The following is a 20,235-nucleotide window of genomic DNA, read 5'->3' as shown; positions in this document are numbered from 1 at the left end:
GGTTTGCACTTTGGAGTCCCCGCACTGTAGAAGACACATCCCCCTCCTTTAATTCTTATCATTTTGCAACTGTCTCTTTATCTTTCAACTGAAATAAAGATTGCGTTTTGTATACCACAGTATATGTTGTTGCAGTCATGACGAAAATAGTGATAGTTCAGGCAATGGCAAGTCATGCACGCTCTGATTCATTGCTCCATTGTCTCAAGGTGTAAATAGCCATATGTCATTAACATATCAGAAAGGTTGCCATCGATATCGCCACAGCAGTTACACATGGGATTCTTCCCTTTTCGTCATTGTTCATTCAAATGAAAAATGTGTGGAGTCAGTAGATGACTGCCTATCTTGTGATAGTATTTGGTAGCCAGTATCAGACAGTTTGTGTTCGTGTCGGCTGCACAGACGATCTGCCCTCTTGCGAGTTCGACTTTGTGAAAAAAAAGATATGACCTGCGACCAAAATTGCTTATTTGACACATAACCAGGAGACCTGCATTACATTTTGCACCGGTATATCATGAAGAAAATAGTGATAGGTCAGGCAATGGCAAGTCATGCAGGGCTCTGATTCATTGCTCCATTGTCTCAAGGTGTAAATAGCCATATGTCATTAACAACAATCAGGAGGAACCCCTTGAATGTATAAACAAAAGCGGTTTTCTTGCTTCAGTCACTGTTGCTAGAAAGTTTAACTGAAAATAGACTTTGTTCAAGTCTGCAATTTACATCAAATTCTTGTAAACTTGTTTTCTTTTAAAAGTTGATTGAACGCATTGTCATGGAGTTGCACCCGAAATCACATTTGCAGGATCGCTGTCAGCCCTACTGCACTATGGATGAAAAAGGAATGTCATAAATTTGAAAGATTTTTGTGATGCATAGAAAATTATCAGTGAAGTTTGTGTGTGTGTGTGTGTGTCCCTGGACGTACCACAGATACGTCCATGGAGTGTCTTGGCCGTCCTGATAATGGCAGCCATGACACAGCTGAAAAGGCCAGCGTCGACAAAGATAAAATAATAGGTGTGAAAGGGATTATCAGGCCGTCCTGTACCCTTACATCCATGACCGCACAGACTCCACTTCTAGTGCATTCTACAACTTTTAAGAACGTCTACACTCAAAAAAGTAACTTGAGTAGTTTTGCGTGAAATAAAGATGACCATGATAGCCGTGATTGAAACAGCCTTTGTTTGCTGTCTTACTCGACCTCAGCCGACTACCATGGCAAAAGTCGGAGACTGCAGACGGGAAGACCATTATCAAATTTGAAAATTGTGAATGTATCAGTCATTTTATCTAGATGATTCAGTCCTTTTCGATATTAAGTGTTCGAACCAAGGCCCCCGGTATGCACTCTGTGGTCACAATGCATATGCAGTACAGTCAGGGTGAAGTGTGCAACACAGACAAGGGGAATTATTTGTTTGTGTGTGCAAGAAGCATTGTCAGGGCAGGGACTTCCCTAATTACCGTGGTCAATGTCGGAATGTGGAGAGGTTGCCTGATGTCCTCCCACATTAAGTGTATGGCATAATGTTATGAACACTCTGGTGCACGAATGCTTCAAACGTCGTTTGTGTGCAGAGGGTCTGTGCCTTGACGAAAACTCTATGATACAACTTCTCATTTGCATCGTGGGGGTTTTGCATAGTTACTATCAAGTCGCCCGTGCCCTTGCGAGTGCATAGCAATTATCTGGCGAATCGACTACCTTTCAAAATCGAACAAGGAATGTTTTAAAATGATGAGTAAAATTAAATGCTGAACACAGAATCGACAATACTGAAAATACTTTGCTGTAGCTGATGGCACAAGTAATTTGAAATACTCTCAAAGCGAACCTACTTATCCATATGAGTAAATCGCTACAGCCAGCCATCGGTAAGCATGAATGTGAAAAGATACATCAATGCTGTAAGGTCAAATAATTTTGCTCTGGTAGGTAATTAAGATTGCCTTTTTTTTAAAATTTTTCCTAGTGCTTCCAGTGTACCAAGTATTTTCTGGTCAGATTTTAGAGTTGCAAACGTTGTATCTCATATAACGGTGTGACCACCAGGTTTGCTTATTTGGTATGTAAGTGTAAGAGTATCAGGGATAGACTTCTCAAAGTCTTCCGGCATATCAAAACATATTGAAGGACTAAACATCGGCAACCCGTTGTGCTAATGGTAGGCTATTTCATGGCTCGTGGAGTGAATGGCGCTAAAGTTTCGTGCTTGGAGGGGCCTCTGAAAAATTATGATTTTTTTATTGTTATTAAAGTTAAGCGCCTAAAGGGAGCACCATGAATGCAACTGAATGATGACATTTTTCGCTTGCACGATGCACTTTAGGCAAGTATGAGCCTGTGTCGAAATTTTTAAAACACACTGAACTCCCCTCCCTAATTGCCATGAAGGCGCGACTTTGCACAATTTTTAAATATCGGATATTTACAATCTAGTATCGAAGTTTGACATATCGACGTTTTCAGGACTAGTATCGATACTAGACGATACTAGAATGAAATGCCGTCGTTCCATGGGAAGCCGTTGGGGACTTTAATATCGATACTAGACGATACTATGATGACTAGCCTTGTACCTCGGCACACCGGATCTGTGAAATATCCGATATTTACCCGATATTTATCGGCGATTTGGGGACTCTAATATCGATACTAGACGATACTAGAATGACTTGCCTCGTGCCCCGGCACGCCGGATCTGTGAAATCTCCGATATTTACCCGATATTTATCGGGCGATTTGGGGACTCTAATATCGATACTAGACGATACTAGAATACTTGCCTTGTACCTCGGCACGCCGGATCTGTGAAATCTCCGATATTTACCCGATATTTATCGGCGATATGGGGACTCTAATATCAATATATCAATATATTTGAGTCTGTCAAATCGCAAGTAAATATCCGATATATATCGGATATTTCACAACCTCACCGTTCTGGCCAAGCCCGACTTCCGAGGACTGACTCTAGCATCGATACTAGACGATACTAGAGTTTGTCAAATCGCAAGTAAATATCCGATATATATCGGAGATTTCACAACCTCACCGTTCTGGCCAAGCCCGACTTCCATGGACTGACTCTAGCATCGATACTAGACGATACTAGAGTCTGTCAAATCGCAAGTAAATATCCGATATAAATCGGAGATTTCACAACCTCAGAGTTCTGGCCAAGCCCGACTTCCAAGGACTGACTCTAGCATCGATACTAGACGATACTAGAGTCTGTCAAATCGCAAGTAAATATCCGATATATATCGGAGATTTCACAACCTCACCGTTCTGGCCAAGCCCGACTTCCAGGACTGACTCTGGCATCGATACTAGACGATACTAGAGTCTGTCAAATCGCAAGTAAATATCCGATATATATCGGAGATTTCACAACCTCAGAGTTCTGGCCAAGCCCGACTTCCAAGGACTGACTCTGGCATCGATACTAGACGATACTAGAGTCTGTCAAATCGCAAGTAAATATCCGATATATATCGGAGATTTCACAACCTCACCGTTCTGGCCAAGCCCGACTTCCAGGGACTGACTCTAGCATCGATACTAGACGATACTAGAGTCCGTCAAATCGCAAGTAAATATCCGATATATATCGGAGATTTCACAACCTCAGAGTTCTGGCCAAGCCCGACTTCCAGGGACTGACTCTAGCATCGATACTAGACGATACTAGAGTCTGTCAAATCGCAAGTAAATATCCGATATATATCGGAGATTTCACAACCTCTGAGTTCTGGCCAAGCCCGACTTCCATGGACTGACTCTAGCATCGATACTAGACGATACTAGAGTCTGTCAAATCGCAAGTAAATATCCGATATATATCGGAGATTTCTAGCCAAGTAAAGATTTCACCACCTTATCGTTCAATCTAAGTTCGATATTGTAGAGTCTAGTAGCCGTAAATATCGGATATCATATAAAAGTGCAATGTCGCGGTGTCCTCCCTAATTGGGCATTCAAAAAAATAGTGACCAGTCAAAAACAGGGTGACCCTCATGAATCCACTGCCCCCCCCCCCGCCGAATAAACTGACCAGTCCCTTATTATGAATATTGTACAACTTTAGCAGCTATGACTTCCAAAGAATTCCTAAGACAGACACGTTTTATAACAACTTGGTAGCCTAACAATCCATCATAATCTTTCGCAAAATGTGCTCGTTCTTCAGACCGTGCTTCAACCACATCAAAAATCGACTCGGGGCGAGTCAAGGCTGTTTACCGGCATTGCTACTGTTGCTAGCTTCAATTTTGCGACCGTGACCCGATGATATACGATGATGGATTTCATAAAAAAGTGCTAGAATTTCGCTTTTCCAGGCCCGTCAGTACAGGTTGGTAGTTATTGTATGAGACCGATTTCAAACCATGTTCAGAATTGATGAAATAGGCCTAAACAGATATGATCTCCAAAAACCGTTTTTTATTCAATTGATTCATCACCTTTTTTCGTAGACCTCGCTGTGTGTATCCACATTATCGTTCGGAAAGATACCGGTATATCTCCTATATACGTAAGCTGACATGGAGAACATCGTCAGAACTACAATATTTCTGCAAAGTCGCAAAACATATTGCACCACCTTGGTGAATGATACACGTCCTTGCATGTTCGTCAGAAACTAATTTCAGTAGGTTATAGGATACGACATCGGTCAAATGAGGATGAAATATTGTACTGCAGTTCTTTCTTTCAATTTATTTTTCTTTCATGTGCTGTATTATTCTCAATTCCCTCCATACTACTTTTGAGCATAGCCGGCGTGTACATTGTTGGTGTTGACATGAATCTAAATCTGGCTATTGCAACAGTAAGAATGTTGTATGTAGCCTACGCCCTACAATAAAGAAATTGTTTACAAGATGCACGATTGGCTGTATCTGCAGATGCAGTATCAATGTTACATGTAATATCAATGTTATACTAGCCATTTTGCACAGTTCAACCCGTCTAACATACACACGCAAACACATATCTACCAAGCAAGATCATAGAAGAGATATCGTTTATTTAAAATAGTTAAATAGGAAATCACATGCAACAAAAAACGAATGAATTCTTCAAAACCGTCCTCAAAATACAAGCAATAGCAATAGGCCTATAGGCCTACTTCATATGACTTACACACGATTATTTCCCAAAGTTTTAATTAGGCCAAATAGCTGCTATTTTTTACCATCTTGAAAAAGATCTCGCCAAATATCCGGCTCAGTGCACTGGTTATATAACACGGAATATTCATGAAGATAAAAAATGCGTAAGCTGCTTTGTACATGCAGAGAGGCTGGACTGGAGCATGATGCTAGGGGGTCAATGTGTACAATGATGTACCTTTATCTGGCGAAACACGAAAATATGGTTCTGTTAGCAATATTTTTGTCTAACGAGAGCAAAAAAACAACATTTTCTTCAAGATTGAGTAAAAAATGATAGTTATAATCAAATTCTTTGCAAAGTTCATTTCGTGAATATTTGAGCACTTAAGGAGTCATACTCAGAAGACGCCATTGTTACGATAATGGCGTGGCGTGGCGTGGCTTACATCTGTACATCGTACCATTCCTACCCCGTGATCGTGCCGTCAAGAATCTTCAGTTGTCGATATTTTAGCTTCTACTGACATGTCCCGTCGGTGTTTAGGAATGTCTGCTGAAGAGTCTACCCTTGAATTCCTGGACCATCTCGACGACTATGCGGTACGTTTGAATCTAGTGCCACTGCCAGTGTGTCATCGACCGTGTCATGCAGTTACGACATGTCAAGCGGCTAGACGAAACTCGCCAAAACGGAAGAGAGTACCTCTTTTCCGCACCAGCGACAGGTCGACACACACTTCAAGCCCTCGATCGTCGCTGAGTCGGCTCTATACCAGGTAAGCTTATGTATAGCTGCTGTCTTATTTTTAACCAGCCCAATTGTGTCTAACTTCAACTCTAAGATACGTCTACTCCTTCTTTTATAAACGTGTTCAGCAATGTCTGTATCCGGCAAAGTATTTAACGTTTGTTTGTTTTAAATCATCGATATTCCTGATAATTTCAATGAACATCGAATTTCAAGGTCACTTTATGCTAAATGTGACTTTTAGTGGTACATGTATGCACCCCGGGATGACTGTTGATTCATGTCAGGGACCGGACAAAAATTAAGGGGGGGGGGTTGGTTGGTGTTTTTAAAGGCCTGTGTTGGCACCAGATTGTCTCAACAGAAAATTTACACACCAGATTACAATTTCAATGGAAAACAACAAGCTAGCACCCCTCCATAGTCCTCTTACATACTAGAACAAAGGTAATTCCAGGGATCAGCAAAAGTGCCATTTTAAATCCATGGAAAATAATGACCCTTCAAAAAGTGTTAGCAAGAAAAAGATTATCCCTCCCAAATTTTTGTATGACCAGTGAGTCACAGTCTGTATTAATGATCAGGGCTTGACAATTCCTATCGCCTGATGCCGGGGACAAGTGAAATTTCCATTCGGGCAAGTCAAAAATAAATTCTGGTTGCCCGCCGGACAAGTTGTTTAAACAACTTCTGCCGCAATCAACGCGAACCTAAGTTGCGGTTTGTGTACGTGTCGCCCAATTTGTGTTGTCGTTCACACAAAATAAATGTCAATCACTGACTTATTTTAGATACAATTGTGACGTTCTTCTGGGATTCACTTGCCGACTCACACAATGTTGCAATTTTTTGATGATCAACTTGAAATTGTTTTCTGTCCAATTAAAAAAGTCGCTTAAAATTTGACGTAAACAGTATTTCTTTGTTGAATGCTGACTGCTTCGCCCCAACAAATTAAGTAAAAGATTGCAAAACCTGATCACATTGCTTATCGGCGATCGACCATGCAGTACTTCAAAATCATTTATGCGGCCTCATGAGGTAGATGAACATTGTAGGCAGATAGTTTGTGGAGTGATCACTGTAAATATGAGTATTTTACGGTAATATTTCCACTAACGCAAACAAGGCATTGTGCATTTTCACGAACCAGAGCGTAATTTCCGCTCCGCAGACCTACGCAAAACTCAAGCAAGGCTTTTGCCGTAAAGAGGTACGTAGTTTACGACGATGGGCATTGTGTAACTCTGAGAAACGACGTTGTGATGATTTACGATGGTGCCACGAGGGCCAGCGTGAGTGGGATCGTCTGAAAATTGACGACTCGATGTGATGAATAGAACGATGTTTCTGACAAAAGATCTAAACATAAGCGTTATGATGAGGAAAAACGCCGTAGATGTTATCTCCCGAAATGGAAAGCACAGTGGCCTTGGTTGTAATATGACGGTTCCAAAATGTTCTGTACGTCGTGTCTCAAATACCCACCATTGCCAAACCATGGAGGTAGGAAGAGACTACCTCCATGGCCAAATGTTTCGCGTTGAATCCATAAGGTCTCACGAGTTTAGTCAACCAGGACTGTTTGGAGCATCGCAGATGAGATCGTGACGGGGACAATGATTGTGGAAATTTTGTGGGTCCCGCTGAGCCCGATACGGTTTCACTTGACAACACCCCGATCGCATGCACTCGCAATGCGTGAACCGAATGACGACGACCAGCGACAGACACTGACCAATCTTTTTACGACGGCATTTATGCTTGCCAGACACGGGAAGCTGATGTATGATATGAACCTTCAAATTCAATGTTAGCCCTGCGTACTGGTCTGTGTGTTCCCTGGCTGTGCATGAAGGTTAATACAACCCTTTTCAGAATTAGAGCACGAAGCCACTGCAGTGAACTGCAATAAAACTGCTCACACTAATTAGTTTCAGCTGTAGCCAGCTGGCAAAGTCGACAACATTGTATGTCCCATGCAGACAGTTTGTCTGGGGAAGTTGAAATAAAAAAGATTTGTACATGGACCAGTGCATGGTAATGTTACATTGTATCTTAATCTTGAACACAGGGTGCCAATCGTAAACTCTCATTTACAACTCGAGCCTCAGACAGAGCTAGTTTTGCCTTTGTACAAGCAGACTTTTTGGTCTTTATCACGCCGCCCTGGAAGATATCCTATAATGCATTGCTGTAAGCCCAACGCCTAAACCGGAAATAGGCTCATTTGGCGTCAAGACACCAAGGCGAGCGGACTGGCCTCGCTCATCCAATCTTGCCGCATATGGCAAGCAATTGCGATAATGACGAATGCCTTATTTCCAAAAATCAGTAAATGACATGCTTTATCCATCCGTACTTCAGTGAGACACGTTCCCCAGTCAGTAAATGACAATGGGGCCGGGGTACCCCAGGCCTCCCACAAGTATCAGAGTGTTCACATGCACAGCCCCGTGGATTGTTGTAGCGAAGCCAGCAGTTTTTCTCACAGAAACAAGTTGCATAATGTACTCAGAGAAATGTTGTCAGGTACATGTAACATGAAAACTGACTGAGGTCGAAGTGACTAAGGAACCGGGATTGATTTGACCACAAACAACGACAAGAGGGTGTGAATTACTTGGGTCGAAATGGACAGGGGTCGAGGTGACCTGCTGCCCCGGTCCTCAACTGCAGGCCTGACGGCCTGGCTATGTTTACATAAGGCGTCCACATTTTAGAAAATCGCTAAAAGTAGGCAGAAAGAAAGCCCCCATTACGTGAAAACGCTAGGGGTCGATAGGGGTCGGATGACAGTTTGACACATTTCGTACCACTAAGAGTCGAATGATACTACATTGACCGGGTTGACCATATGACTTTCATCAAAAAACGTCCGGGGAAAAGTGAATACATTTGATGTTTGACCAAACTTTACAAAGCATCAATTTTTCGATCAAAATATTCACGCGTAGAACTAATGAAAATTCGTAAAAAAATACCACTGCCTTGTACATCAGGCACTAAAATGTCGTAGGCGTGAAAATGAGTTTATTAGAAAATACACAGTGGCTCTTAAAATTAGTTTGAAAATTTAGCGTCTTTACCGCGGTATCGCTAGATGGCCATCATTTTTGAAGCGAAGGCGAAGTGGTGGATTCTGGGATATCTTCCAGGGCGGCGTGGTCTTTATCAAGTAGCCTTGTTCAACATCAAAGTGGCAACGGCTACAGCTGAAACTAATCAGTGTAAGCAGTTTTATTGCAGTTCACTGCAGTGGCTTCGCGCTCTAATTCTGAAAAGGGTTGTAATAAGATTATGAAGTGTTGCTATACTTTCTTTTGAAATTGCAATAAGTTGAATATGTTGGTAGATTTTTGAATTCAATCCCACAAGTCTCCTAACTCTTGTCACTCAAATTTATGTATGTTCTATGGCTCAATGACAGAAAATAGAATATCAAGGGGCTGCCCCTTGATATTTTTTTATCTTTTTTTACTATAGAGGCATTATATCCATGTTGTCAATTTATTTCCTCTGTCACAATAATATTATTAATTTAGAAGGTTATAAATAGTGCAAAGTGACATGACATAGCATGTGAGTTAATGCCCCACTAGCTGTAACTTGTGAAATTTGTTGACCTCAGAATATGTTCCCATTTTGTCGTGGTTTTCTCTGAATTCTACCCTCAGAAGAGATATTGGCTTTTACTGCATTAGGAATATTCCTCTGAGAAACATTTAAACAGTAAACTCAAATTTTAACAGCCATTTTGATCATCGCCCCTTTTCAAAAATTGGTAATATTAACAAGGAGAGAGAACATACAATGTCATAGTTGAAAACATTCACCTCTAGGGTGAACATTCAATCTTGGATGTCAAAACAGGGGGGCAATCATGAATGTGGGCCCGTACTCCTGTCCCAAGGGGAACCCTTGAATTTTCTGTGGAAAATACTATAGTCTATCAATATGCGACCTAAATAAAGTAATCAATATATCAAATTTTATTAAAACCCTTTTCCTGCCAGACAGTATCACTTCCCCATCAGCCAAGTCAGTAAAAAATGGTATTGAGCCAAAACATGACATATTTTCACCCACTTGGCTTGGTCTGTTATAGCATCTTTAGTCCAAAAGAATCAAGTTTACAGTTTTGAACAGCTTTCAAATGTACAGTATTATGTTGAAATACACCATATGAAATATGTTGTGTTTCATTAATTTTAACCATCTTGACCTGGTGGTGAAATATGGACTTGCCAGGAAAAGGGTTACTGTGGTTTTACGACTTATCCGGACACCAAACTTGCTAATTACCCAGCAACTTCGCTGATGATATTGAGACTTTGATCAGTAATTACCAAAGCACTTTGGTAATTCACCTCAAACTTGATACTTGATCTGGCTGCAGTAACTCCATGGGTGGCAAAGTGTAAACACAGACGCTGACAGCCACAGTGCATACAGTGATAGCATAAACCAATTTGAGACATGAGTTTGCACCCAAAGTTTTCAACAGTGTACCCATACAAAAAATTGCTGAACAAAGTGATGAAAATGGCACAGGACAAATACAACTTGCATTGCAGTAAACCTGCCCACTGCACCAAAAAGATTTCTGTAACTTCAATGGACATCATGCCTGATTGAACAGTTCTACTTAAATACTTTTTCCACTCAATTCGTGCTGATTTAGGCACAATTATTGAACACCACTCAAACTTTCAATCTCTTTCCTAAATCGACTTACACCCGAAGAAATTGTAAAGGAAGCTAGAATACAGAAAAGATTTTCAATCTCTCTATCTTCATGAACGGGCATTCCTCAATCACATTTATGCTGATAGACAACCATTGCCAAAAGGCAGCAAAACTCAGCAACGATTCCGAGTTAAACTGACACAGTATTTCATATCCCTGCATCAAATGAAATTGAAAACACAATCCCATCAGTGACATCTGGTAAAATTTTCACATGAATCATATCTTGAAATAAAAAAAAGTGAAACAAAGACGTCTTGTACTTTGCCGATCAACAGCACAGTGTGAACTGTGAAGTGGCATCTGCATTGCCTGCACGTAAAAGCAACTCAGCGTATCTCAGTATCAAATGGTCTGCATCTTATGAAAACAACAACTGGCAGTCAAAGTTGTAATAGTCACCTGTAAAAGCTCTTCACAGATGAAAGGATAATTGCTTCAAATGAATGAAACTGCAGGTTTTAGAGGAGGAAAACCAATGGCGGATGCGTGGAGTGGGAATATTCTATTTAGGTGACGGAGACTGAGGGTCATAGGATTAAATAAACTGGATAATGTAGGATTTTCCTCACAATGCTGTAACAGGAATTCCAATGTCAGCTTGTTTTAACGTTAGTAATAGTGTTTCTGCTCTGAAAAGTAATTTAACAAACTCTAACGACCCATTATACTCTCCTAACCTCTCCGTAGTTGAGTTTTACATGTAGTCGAGTTTTACATGTAACACGGATGAACAGCACACATGTACATATGTTGGTTTTCCTGAGGAATGCTGTTCAGTGGAATTCCAACCCCTGGTCACAAATTAGTTTATGGCACTAGTATAATACTTATCAGTGACTTTGTATACACATTGTGTACCCCATGGAGCACTCATGCAGCCAGATCAAGTATCAAGTTTGAGGTGAATTACCAAAGTGTTTTGGTAATTACCGATCAAAGTCTCAATATCAAAGTCTCAATATCGTCAGCGAAGTTGCTGGGTAATTAGCAAGTTTGGTGTCCGGATAAGTCGTAAAACCACAGTAAACATATGGGTAACTTGTATGTATTAGGAAATTTATGATCATTTGTTCTGACCAAAAGGTTTTGCTCTTGAAAATCAGAAAATGATGCTGTTCAAAACGAGCATAACTGACCTGCATGGATGCTTTCCTTGCAGTGTTCAACGTTTGTATGGACTGTGACATTGTAGACTCTTCAATTTGAGGGCATACCCAACATTTACATTCATGGGCAATGCCACATGCATACAGCTCCAATGCACTGTTGACTTTACATCAGTCCTTTCTACCCAACTTCCTTTGCAGCACCTTATATCCACCAAAAATTTAATCAGCTGTGTACAGGTTTATATTTATGTCATAAAAGCATTTATCATTACTTTTTGCACAGAAACAGTGATTTGTTGAAGTTATCCATGAAAATAAATATCAAAATCAGGCAATATGGAGACCTTTTTAGCCTCCACAAAGCATGCCGGGAGAAATGCCCAGATTATGATGTGAAGTTTTCGGGTTTTGGTGCATTGACTAGGGGGTCTGATCTAGGGAGTCTCATAAACAGCTTAGATATTATGCCTGCCTGTAAGTATTACAGATGTACTAATTAATCGTGCGCGAGATTTCAATAAGGCATTCTGCATGATCCGAAACCTGAAGTGAAAACACCGCCTCTAGAAATTGTTGCTGGTAAAGATTGGCACGACGTGAGTTTTCAAAATTATAAGTACAGTGTGTGTTTTTATGTATGCAAAGACCGTTTCCAAGAGTTTTTCCCGACATTTTTCCCAATGACTAGTTGTGAGGTTGTGGCTTTCAGATTTTAACCATTCTCAATTATTTTCCCAAGACTGCACAATTGACAGCAGAAAACGGCTGCTTGGATTTGCAATCTCTTCCTACTTCCATTGCGGTTTCTAATTACCGGTAACTCACGATTAGAGTTCAAAGTGAGTTGCGAGAACAGGAAAATTGTAGTGTGTAGTTTATGACTGTACTTTGAAATGATAAATTGAAATTTCATTTAGTGCCCCTAGAACATGAAAGTGTGTTTGAAGTTTAATTTAGTGCCCCTGAGAACATGAAAGTGTGTATGCACAACTATTGTTTGTTGGATGAAGGACACTCCATTTAGAGTCCGGTTCAAAGTTATAAGGTTGAAGGCAAAGTGTGTCCATTGGGCAGTAGCTCAATACAAACATACAGTAGATCAGACCCCTAGTGATACCCCCTAACTTCCTCAACCAAACACGAAAACTTAACGTCATCTTAGGTCAAGCCTCTCTGAGGAATTCCGATAAGTGGCGCTTCCATATGGCGAAAATGGCGTCATACACATCAATTAATAAAACATTAATTTCCAGGAGAATCATTAGCACATAATCTCATCTCTTCATCATGAATGTTACAAAAATAATATAGTTCAACTTTTAAAGGCAGGTTGATATTTGGGTGGGCTATCCCTTTAACATTTCACACTATGACTGAGGTGAGGTTATGACCTTTGGGGAGCCCCACTTCACTGCGCGAATGAATGAACTACATGCATTTGCGTGAACTCTGTGTGACCAAACCATTCAGAGAATGTTGCGTCCTGAGTGGTGCATCAAACAGTGAAGTAAGGGCCATTCAATATCTTATAGCACGAATTGCACAATGCTCTGTGCAGTTTATGTGAAGATTTCAGTGCAGATATGCACATTATCCAGGGTTTTTGCTCGTATGCATGGTGGGATTTAATGTTTGGGCAAATATTTAATCACATCGCAATCTTTATCTTGGCCAAAGTTGCATGTACAGTCCCAGTGGGTAGTTAATAATAAGTGTATACATCACCAAAATCAGTGCATTCTCACAAACTTATTTCGGCTTGAATATAAAATAAAAAAAAAAACAATGCTAGAAGATACAGCTAGTCGGGGCTTTAAGTGAACATGAGATTAATTCTAATCTTACCTAAACATGATATGTCATTTTATTTCGCATCATTTCAATTCATTTTTAACTTTCTAAATTATTTCTATTTATGCTGAAATAGAAATTTGGATTTATTTTCAACATGCTATGATGCACATTTTGGATATTTATATGACCATCGATGTAAAAAAGAGTCAATTTTTCATCAATGGTCTGACAGTCTACAAGCTCTGAGATACTGCAGGAATGCATAGTGCAGTGTGAATCCAATTATGTTGAGCCTTTTCAGGCCATGAAAATGCTTGATATATTTCTGATTCAAATATGTGTCGATGGACTGTCAGATTAATATGGTTATTCATCGTCATTATCATGACTTGAAATGTGATTCATCATCTGTGTTTGAGACAATTTGATTTTTCTCAGTAGGATTTTTAACTCTTTTTTTTATATTTCTGCAAGTTGCAGGTCCCCTGGAGGTACATGTATTTATTAGGCGTTGAACAAATAGGGAAAGTGTAGTGCCCAAAGGAATGACAGTCACACAAAAAGGCATGCCAACAACTGGGAACAATATGAGAGGTATGTACTACAAAGTCTGCACTGATAAGTTTTTAGTCTAAAGTAATGAACTTTGAAGGGCAAGTTAACCAAAGCACCAGTGTTGGTGAATTATAGTACATGAACATGGTCAAGCAGAACCATCATGACACATGTACGACAATTTTACTTAGCTGAACTTTGATGTTTGGTTATATTTGCAGGTCACCTAACAGCCATAAGCGACAAAATCTGCCTTTATAATCTTCTTTTGAAGATACAAATGTAATAGATAGTGATGCAGCTTAGCCCATGTCAAATTTTGAAATCACAATGAAATATGTAAACCCTGGAAATTATTATAGAGGAGCAGTGTTGAAACAACTTCAGGGGCTCTTCCATGAGTTCCAAAACACAAATGTACATGACATACAATAATTGCATAGTCAAACCAAGGAAATGTTCTTTTTAACACTGTCTCCCGACACTGGCCAAAATACTTGAATGAATCCATGAAGTGTAATTTATGAACCTTGTCTGGGAAACAAAACTTTGAAACAATATCACAAGACAAACTGAGGTTGCAGAGTCTGTTGCAAATTGTGTAATGAAAGATGAAACAAGCTTCTGTTCTGATAACATGTTCCAGATTACATGACATGCTCAAAAACCATATTTTATCTTTTACTAAAATTGAACGAAACTATTTTCCGAACAACATACAGTGTGCAAGAAAACCATTGCTTTTTTTCAAAAATTGTAGCATAATATATATTTTTGCATAATTGTACTGTCCCAAATACACAAACATGACCCCCAACAGATCACTAGCATGTGATTTCCAAACATTTAACAAATTCACCACTCTCCCCTGTAATGAATCTAGCAAGTATGTTATTGTTATTCAATCACCGTAATTCAAATGACATAATCCAGCGGGGACTCCATGTATGTCATCAGTGATGACTTCTAGATCAAGTACCGAAAGATTAACTTTTAATCCATACTATTACTGACACACATACACAGTCACTTAAATCTTTGATTTGGGTGATTCCCCAGCATAACATGCCCTCTTTTGAGTTCAATATATGTATATGTTACAAGGCTCTGTAGGTCGAGGCTGCATGATACAAAAATATTTCTATCTTCAATATTCCATCCTAATTTGACAGATGTAATATTCTAACCTATAGATCCTACTGTATTAGTTCTCGGCCAACGTACAAAGACTTGGTCCATTTGCTAAAGCGCATAATTGACCATTCGCTAAAGCGCATAATTGATGACATGTTTTGCAAAATTATTATTGGAAGCACGACCATACTCCATGTGTCTGGGAGGTACAATGATTTTACAGTCTCTCTTAACAAAAACAGGAATATTTAGTCAATAACATAGGCAATGAATCAGTGAAAAAACATTTTGGTCTTCATATTTGTATATTTAGGCATAAACATGTCAGTTTGATGTACAACAGTACATAGATGACCAGTTTATTCAATAAGGGAGCATTCAGTTATTACAGCCGGGGGTAAGCCAGCACAATTTGAAGGGGGATGCGGTTCACCTTAAATTTGAAAATTGCAAAGGGGAGGTCATGTATTTTTCAAACAGCATTTGGGTCAGTCAATTTTCTTATTATAAGTAGTTGTCCTGTTAAAAAGAAGTTTTAGTGTTCAAAAATATTCTGGGAGATAAAATGATTCGCATGATTTCACTCTTGGTAGTCATTTAACTGTAAATCTAAACAAAAGTATAATTATCTGTCACATGAACATCTTGCTGTTGAAACTCTGAGACTTGTCTTATTGTAAATCGAGCTCATGGAGGGCAATGAACAATTTCTATTACTTACCTATTAGAGATATAGCAACTTTTGTCAGGGAAAATATTTAAGTGACCTGTAGACCACTAGTACCATGAAAAGTGAAATAGGTTTAGTTGAAATTCAAATATCAAAACTGTTGTCCACATCTGAACCTTCAAACACCATAATTTAATCAAATATATTTGTATCAATTGTCAAACACCTCAGAAAGCACCGATTGTGTTTAAGACTAAAAGATTCCGTGGTGTGCGGGCGCTCCGGCGCACTGCGACCTGCAACCCTTTACCAGGTAGGTCGCAATGCACCGGAATGCTCGCATGCAACGGAATCTTTCAGTCTAATTGTGTTTGTGAATTATTCATAGTTTTCTCATAGACTCCAATGTATAGTGAATCAACATTTCAGTGAAATTCAGAAATCAAATTTCTTGCATACATACTGTATCAACTTTTAACCATTCTTGTCTAGTGAAGTACTTTAAAATGAATTATCAAATGTCTATAAATACATGGATTTAAACAAAAACAAACAAAATTGATGATGTACAGTCCTGATGATTTATTCTGTGTATCATTATTTTCAGGAACTGAAATACATACAATCTGGGCTATCCAAGGACTAGCATCAAGCTGAAGACATTTTGATAGTTGTGTGTGTTTCTTCTGAGGATAGGGAACATGACAGAAGTTGCAACGGTGGTGCCTTTATTCGGAGACTCTTGCCATGGGATAGAGAAAGAAGTGAAACTGCTATGGAAAAACACATGCATCAAAGGAAATGCATGTTGAGGCTACCTTGCATTTAGGGCCTGGTATCAATCAGATCAGAGCCTGACAGACACATGACAATACCAGCAGCATTGACAACTCAATACAGGACAATGTTTACAGCGAAAACGGAGTCAGCGTGGACTCTCTGTTGTGCCGCGCGACAAAATAAACGCAGCCACTGACTTTTTTTTGCAGACAAAACACACAGACAATGTAGCAAATGTCATGAAATCTTTTCTATTAAAAAGGAGGCTAGCGTAACCATGACTTACTTTTTTGAACGTGTTGAATTTGTCATGGATGTGCATGTCTTGAACAAAATAATTGAAAAAAAAATTAAATTTCAATACTATCGATGATTTTATCCACCTCACAAACTGAACCAAGGATTTTCCGTCTTTAACTGACGCTAAAAGAGGATAGCGTCAATGGAAAAACACACTACGGACCCGACCCTAGTACAGCTGGGGTAGAGGTGTCGATCAAACAGTCGGCGGTGTGCTAGTTGTCGTCGGAATTTCGTCTGGACGTTTGTAATAGACGTACGGTGATGAAAGTGACATCAAATAATATAGATAAGGTGTATAATACAGGCATTTCGATGGCAGCAATCCATATTGAGCCACTTGATGCGATGTTTGTTCGGTTGATGCTTTCCCCGTTTCACTGAAGCTATCACCTCGATTGAAGTTTGCGTAGATGCAGCCTAGACGCAAGAAACGTGATACCATGCCGTTCAAGGTCTTTCTGTACACAATTTACTGTATTTTTGGTTTTATTCTCAACTCGCCATGAAGAAGATTTTGTAACAATAAGATTACAAATTGAATCTTTTGTCTGTTTTGTTGGATTGATTGAATAGGCGGTGTGCATTTGATGACATTTAGTTTGGGTGTTCTGTCTGAAAAAAACGTCTGTGGCTGCGTTTATTTTGTTGCCCGGCACAACAGCGAGTCCACGCTGACTCCGTTTTCGCTGTAATGTACATGTATAAGCATATTTTATACATTTTCTTGATTCTGCCAAAGGCTTAGTGATGTATTTTTAGTTTCGAACAAAGACCACTCAACTTTTGAATTTTGTTAACCAGACAGAGGCTGTACTCATGAAAGTCCAACTGGGAACACTTTCCATATGTTATTACACCAACTGAGTTATAATCAGTGATTAAGCTGAATACCCAAAGCTGTACATGTGTGAATATGTGGACTGTACTCGACCGATTACTGGCTGAGTTATAAGACCAATAATTCTGTCTTAGTCTCTTCAGTGGCCATATTTGATATTTCATGAACAATGTGTTAAAAATGAGATGCATCTTTGCAAACAAATTTTACAGATTAAGTACACCAACTTACAACTACAATTATTTTTGGCAACACTGTAGCTTTATGTACATGCAATGTGCTTGAATCTTAGCTCGAGTCTAGGTTGTAATCAAAATATTTGTATGGCAATTTTCAATGATATGGCAGAACTCATTATCATGTGTGATCTGTAATAGATACTAGCAATGCAACACAAAACAGCTAAATGTGGAGTCTCTTTTCTACTTAGACATCCAAACACCCGGTACATCCAATTTTATTTTAAATCTTAGAGAACAATGGATTTATTATTTATTTGTTATAACTAAAGCCATAATTGCTGTGTAAAGTGAATCAAGTTAAATCAGTTCTCAGATACTTGGTTGACACTTCAATATTGCATCTAAGAAGAAAACAATAAGTGTATTTTTTGTTTTTCACATGAAGTATATTGTATTTTTGAGGAAGTTTTGAGGAATTTATTCTGTATTTTTTGTCCCATGTGATTTCCTATTTAACTATTTTAAATAAACAATTAAAACCGATACCTCTTCTATGATCTTGCCTGGTAGATATGTGTGTATGTTAGATGGGTTAAATGTGCAAAGTAGTTAATACAACAATGATATTAATGTAGTTAATGAGTGCAGAACTACAGTACAATAGGTGCAAAAACAGAACAATCAGGTTCATATTTGGACCTACAAGATCCAAATTACAGAAGATTGAATATGTTTCTTTATGTTGTGCATAAAGATGTATAAATACAAATCAGGTTGATGCATAAATGTGAATCTTTATGCATCTGTAATGTCCTGCATAAAGGTGATTAAATTTAGTCAGCCATTAAACCCTTTTATGCACAAGCATAAAGGTGCATAAAGTTCCATCTTTATGCTGCATAAAGATGATTACAGATCATCTTTATGCAACTTTATGTCACCTTTATGCTGCGCATAAATCTAGATTTTCATCTTGTGAATGTTTCTATTTCCTGAAAACCATGGCTTTTTGAATTTAAAAAAACCTAAAAATCTTAGAAAAATTGCAACAAATTTGCCTGTTTTCATTGAAAAATTCAACAAGTGAAATTCCACACTGAAGATCTACATCTGTACATCATTTTCTAGGAACTATGCTACGACGTGTTATCAAATTTGATGCAGTATTTCTGAACTAATTACGCTTATAAGTAAATTTCATTAAATATGCAAATTAGACCTTAATTATCATGATACCGGTAAATGTCTTTGAACACTATTACAGGACTAGATTTTGTAAACTTTGCAGAATTTCTAAACACATCATCTTAATTATGAAAATTCATCAAATATGCAAATTAGCAAGTAATTGACTTAACACTGCTAAATGCCATTGCACACTATGGTAGTCCTGGGAGATCAACATCTGTACCACATTAGTCAAATTTGATGCAGGATTCCTTACATTAAACTTATCATAAATATTCATTAAATATGCAAATTAGCAATTAATTGACAAAATACTGATGTAAATCTTTGTCTGTTATCAGAATTGTGTGAGAAACACCAGTACTAAATTTCGTCACCATCTTTCTAGAAACCTAGCTTTTCAAAATTCACTAATCATGCAATTTAGTACTAATTATTCACGCCACGCCAAAAACAATGGTTTTGCATATGTATTTCATAGTTTTATGTCCTTGTACCAAGTATGAAAAGAATTGGCTCAGGCACGTCTGAGATACCTGCATGCACAAATGCACAGACTCATGCAACCATAAGTCCCTCTCTGAACTTACCTCTGTGGGACTAATGTGTGTACACAATGCAACAAGACCTCTAATATGTGATATTTCTTTGGAAAAATATCATATAGAAAATATAGTTTTACTGTACATAGAAAGATAACTGATATTTTTTTGGAGAATATACATTTTCATGACACGTAAACGTTTACTTAAATTTTTCTTGAAAACATTAATGCTTTCTATGATAAAATACGCATAATATCTCTGACACATTGATATTGGTGGGATTCAAGATTGATCAACTTGCCATTTGGCACAGTGTATGAATGTGATATTCAAGATGGCTTACATCTATTTGAATATATTTCAATACATTTTAAAAAACACTAGAGACACACATACCCGGTAGATCATCCTACGATATGATAGAGACAGAAATACATGTTATGCTGTATAAAAGCTTGTTAGGAGGTTTTATTTACCATTAAATATCTGTATTACATTGTAAAA

The 20,235-nt window shown here is 38.6% G+C and overlaps 1 protein-coding gene and 1 long non-coding RNA gene across 3 annotated transcripts in view; both read left to right on the top strand.

Annotated features, from left to right (window-relative positions):
• The window catches only part of LOC139139321 (angiopoietin-1 receptor-like), a 109,361-nt gene that overhangs the window by 57,904 nt on the left and 31,222 nt on the right, over positions 1–20,235 (top strand). The gene's annotated exons all lie outside the window — the stretch shown is intronic.
• On the top strand, positions 5,544–18,541 carry LOC139139320 (uncharacterized). Of its 2 annotated transcripts, none has more exons than XR_011553779.1 (3): positions 5,544–5,909; positions 14,011–14,130; positions 16,503–18,541. It is a non-coding gene; the product is annotated as an uncharacterized lncRNA (long non-coding RNA). The 2 variants fall into 2 exon arrangements; XR_011553778.1 differs by having other exon boundaries at positions 5,548–5,909; positions 14,017–14,130.

The sequence above is a fragment of the Ptychodera flava genome, chromosome 8 (genome assembly GCF_041260155.1).
Source record: "Ptychodera flava strain L36383 chromosome 8, AS_Pfla_20210202, whole genome shotgun sequence".
NCBI classification, from domain to species: domain Eukaryota; kingdom Metazoa; phylum Hemichordata; class Enteropneusta; family Ptychoderidae; genus Ptychodera; species Ptychodera flava.
This window is presented reverse-complemented; position numbering and strand designations above follow the sequence as displayed.